The sequence below is a fragment of the Cardiocondyla obscurior genome, linkage group LG21, assembly GCF_019399895.1.
Source record: "Cardiocondyla obscurior isolate alpha-2009 linkage group LG21, Cobs3.1, whole genome shotgun sequence".
Classification (NCBI taxonomy): Eukaryota; Metazoa; Arthropoda; class Insecta; order Hymenoptera; family Formicidae; genus Cardiocondyla; species Cardiocondyla obscurior.
The window spans coordinates 3535400-3539766 of record NC_091884.1 but is presented as its reverse complement, the minus strand read 5'-3'; the positions used below and the strand labels follow the sequence as shown (position 1 = coordinate 3539766).

General features: G+C 57.3%; 1 non-coding gene across 1 annotated transcript in view; it reads left to right on the top strand.

Annotated features, from left to right (window-relative positions):
- The first annotated feature begins 4347 nt into the window (after positions 1–4347).
- Positions 4348–4367, top strand: part of LOC139110797 (small subunit ribosomal RNA) — a 1916-nt gene continuing 1896 nt past the window's right edge. The window contains exon 1 of the ribosomal RNA XR_011547056.1: positions 4348–4367. This exon is cut by the window's right edge and continues 1896 nt beyond it. This is a non-coding gene — a ribosomal RNA (small subunit ribosomal RNA).

Genomic DNA, 4367 nt, shown 5'->3' with positions numbered 1-4367 from the left:
CGTTCGTGCGGTCCGTACGTACCTCCGAGCCGTAAAACAACACGGAGCTCGAGATCTTGACGCGGAGGTAACTACCGCGCCGCAGCGGCTAAGTCCGCGCGGCGTCGGAATTTCACCGCCGGCGCCCATATACCGCCGTGCGTTAGACCGTGCGTCGCCGACCGCCCGGCCGCTCGGTTCGGTACTGTAAGAGGTGTCGTCGCTGCGGCGACTCGTCCACAACACGGTGCATGCGAGCTCGGTCTGGTCGTACCAGCGTTACGGCGTATGTATAACCGAGCTCGGCGAAGCACTGCGGTACAAAAGTGTCGTTCGCACTAGAACGCTTTTGAGAGAATTTAGCTTCGCGCTTACTACGAGAACTTTGGTTCTCTTTGAGATCTTTCGGGCGTCTTGCCGACATTCGGCCAATGTGCGCCAAGCTCGGCGATCGTTTGAGGCCGGATAGCGAAGGAATTGGTGAATACATGACGAAGAAATTTTGTATCTCGAGGACTCTGCCGTTCGTGCGGTCCGTACGTACCTCCGAGCCGTAAAACAACACGGAGCTCGAGATCTTTGACGCGGAGGTAACTACCGTGCGCCGCAGCGGCTAAGTCCGCGCGGCGTCGAAATTTCACCGCCGGCGCCCATATACCGCCGTGCGTTAGACCGTGCGTCGCCGACCGCCCGGCCGCTCGGTTCGGTACTGTAAGAGGTGTCGTCGCTGCGGCGACTCGTGCACAACACGGTGCATGCGAGCTCTCGGTCTGGTCGTACCGTAGCGTTACGGCGTATGTATAACCGAGCTCGGCGAAGCACTGCGGTGCGTACAAAAGTGTCGTTCGCACTAGAACGCTTTTTGAGAGAATTTAGCTTCGCGCTTACTACGAGAACTTTGGTCTCTTTTGAGATCTTTCGGGCGTCTTGCCGACATTCGGCCAAATGTGCGCCAAGCGCTCGGCGATCGTTTCGAGGCCGGATAGCGAAGGAATTGGTGAATACGTGACGAAGAAATTTTGTATCTCGAGGACTCTGCCGTTCGTGCGGTCCGTACGTACCTCCGAGCCGTAAAACAACACGGAGCTCGAGATCTTTGACGCGGAGGTAACTACCGTGCGCCGCAGCGGCTAAGTCCGCGCGGCGTCGAAATTTCACCGCCGGCGCCCATATACCGCCGTGCGTTAGACCGTGCGTCGCCGACCGCCCGGCCGCTCGGTTCGGTACTGTAAGAGGTGTCGTCGCTGCGGCGACTCGTGCACAACACGATGCATGCGAGCGCTCGGTCTGGTCGTACCGTAGCGTTACGGCGTATGTATAACCGAGCTCGGCGAAGCACTGCGGTGCGTACAAAAGTGTCGTTCGCACTAGAACGCTTTTTGAGAGAATTTAGCTTCTCGCTTACTACGAGAACTTTGGTTCTCTTTTTGAGATCTTTCGGGCGTCTTGCCGACATTCGGCCAAATGTGCGCCAAGCGCTCGGCGATCGTTTCGAGGCCGGATAGCGAAGGAATTGGTGAATACGTGACGAAGAAATTTTGTATCTCGAGGACTCTGCCGTTCGTGCGGTCCGTACGTACCTCCGAGCCGTAAAACAACACGGAGCTCGAGATCTTTGACGCGGAGGTAACTACCGTGCGCCGCAGCGGCTAAGTCCGCGCGGCGTCGAAATTTCACCGCCGGCGCCCATATACCGCCGTGCGTTAGACCGTGCGTCGCCGACCGCCCGGCCGCTCGGTTCGGTACTGTAAGAGGTGTCGTCGCTGCGGCGACTCGTGCACAACACGACGCATGCGAGCTCTCGGTCTGGTCGTACCGTAGCGTTACGGCGTATGTATAACCGAGCTCGGCGAAGCACTGCGGTGCGTACAAAAGTGTCGTTCGCACTAGAACGCTTTTTGAGAGAATTTAGCTTCGCGCTTACTACGAGAACTTTGGTTCTCTTTTGAGATCTTTCGGGCGTCTTGCCGACATTCGGCCAAATGTGCGCCAAGCTCTCGGCGATCGTTTCGAGGCCGGATAGCGAAGGAATTGGTGAATACGTGACGAAGAAATTTTGTATCTCGAGGACTCTGCCGTTCGTGCGGTCCGTACGTACCTCCGAGCCGTAAAACAACACGGAGCTCGAGATCTTTGACGCGGAGGTAACTACCGTGCGCCGCAGCGGCTAAGTCCGCGCGGCGTCGAAATTTCACCGCCGGCGCCCATATACCGCCGTGCGTTAGACCGTGCGTCGCCGACCGCCCGGCCGCTCGGTTCGGTACTGTAAGAGGTGTCGTCGCTGCGGCGACTCGTGCACAACACGGTGCATGCGAGCGCTCGGTCTGGTCGTACCGTAGCGTTACGGCGTATGTATAACCGAGCTCGGCGAAGCACTGCGGTGCGTACAAAAGTGTCGTTCGCACTAGAACGCTTTTTGAGAGAATTTAGCTTCGCGCTTACTACGAGAACTTTGGTTCTCTTTTGAGATCTTTCGGGCGTCTTGCCGACATTCGGCCAAATGTGCGCCAAGCTCTCGGCGATCGTTTCGAGGCCGGATAGCGAAGGAATTGGTGAATACTTGACGAAGAAATTTTGTATCTCGAGGACTCTGCCGTTCGTGCGGTCCGTACGTACCTCCGAGCCGTAAAACAACACGGAGCTCGAGATCTTTGACGCGGAGGTAACTACCGTGCGCCGCAGCGGCTAAGTCCGCGCGGCGTCGAAATTTCACCGCCGGCGCCCATATACCGCCGTGCGTTAGACCGTGCGTCGCCGACCGCCCGGCCGCTCGGTTCGGTACTGTAAGAGGTGTCGTCGCTGAGGCGACTCGTGCACAACACGATGCATGCGAGCGCTCGGTCTGGTCGTACCGTAGCGTTACGGCGTATGTATAACCGAGCTCGGCGAAGCACTGCGGTGCGTACGAAAGTGTCTTTCGCTCGAGAGAGATTTTTAAAGTGTTTTGCACTGCGCTGAGTGCGAGAATTTCGGTTCTCTTTTCGAGAGCGTTCGGGCGTCTTGCCGACATTCGGCCAATTGTGCGCCAAGCTCTCGGCGATCGTTTCGAGGCCGGATAGCGAAGGAATTGGTGAATACTTGACGAAGAAATTTTGTATCTCGAGGACTCTGCCGTTCGTGCGGTCCGTACGTACCTCCGAGCCGTAAAACAACACGGAGCTCGAGATCTTTGACGCGGAGGTAACTACCGTGCGCCGCAGCGGCTAAGTCCGCGCGGCGTCGAAATTTCACCGCCGGCGCCCATATACCGCCGTGCGTTAGACCGTGCGTCGCCGACCGCCCGGCCGCTCGGTTCGGTACTGTAAGAGGTGTTGTCGCTGCGGCGACTCGTGCACAACACGATGCATGCGAGCGCTCGGTCTGGTCGTACCGTAGCGTTACGGCGTATGTATAACCGAGCTCGACGAAGCACTGCGGTGCGTACAAAAGTGTCGTTCGCACTAGAACGCTTTTTGAGAGAATTTAGCCTCGCGCTTACTACGAGAACTTTGGTTCTCTTTTTGAGATCGTTCGGGCGTGTTGCCGACATTCGGCCAAATGTGCGCCGGGCTCTCGGCGATCGTTTCGACACCAAAGTCGAAAATCGAAGGCGTTGGTAAATCCGAGCCGAAACGATACGGAGCTCGAGTACTTTGCCGTTCGAGCTGTCCGTGGGTAACTACTTGCCGAAAGCAACACGAGGCTCGAGGACTTTGCGTAAATAACTACGTACGACGCAGCGGCTAAGTCCTCGAGGCGTCGAAATTTCGCAGGTTTCGCCCATATACCGCCGTGCGTTAGACCGTGCGTCGCCGACCGCCCGGCCGCCCGGTTCGGTACTATAAGACACAGCATTGCCACGAGTCGGTGTCGAGAGACCGAATGGCTCATATGTGGCGCGCACTTACGTGTTGGACGCGCGATCGTCCCTCGCTTCCGAGCAAGCGTGCGGACGTATCGTTGCGCTTACCGAACATCAACTCCACGGATACGAGAGTGTCGGTTTCGGCGAGATCTTTGACGATGTCGCCGTTCCCGCTTACTTGTACGCCGTAGCGAAATAATTTTCAACCGGTGCCTCGGTGTTCTCACCGCTGGCACCGTTGAACGAACAGTGCTCCACGACGTCTCAGATCGGATCGGTCTAGCGTCAGGGCTAAGCGGCCTTACAAGCCGCTGTTATGGGTGAATGAGAACAAAATTTGATCTTTCATACCGTTAAGGTATATATAAATACGAAAAGCGTGTCCGTCGACCGGCTCGAAAAGTTCCGGCGGCATTAACGACACACGAAACGCGCACGGCTCTTCCTCGCGGAGTGTCCGTAGCAGCGTAGCGTTGTCTTTCGCGTTGCTCCACCGCGAGTAACCGCGATCGCACACACGAAGCTCCCTGGTTGATCCTGCCAG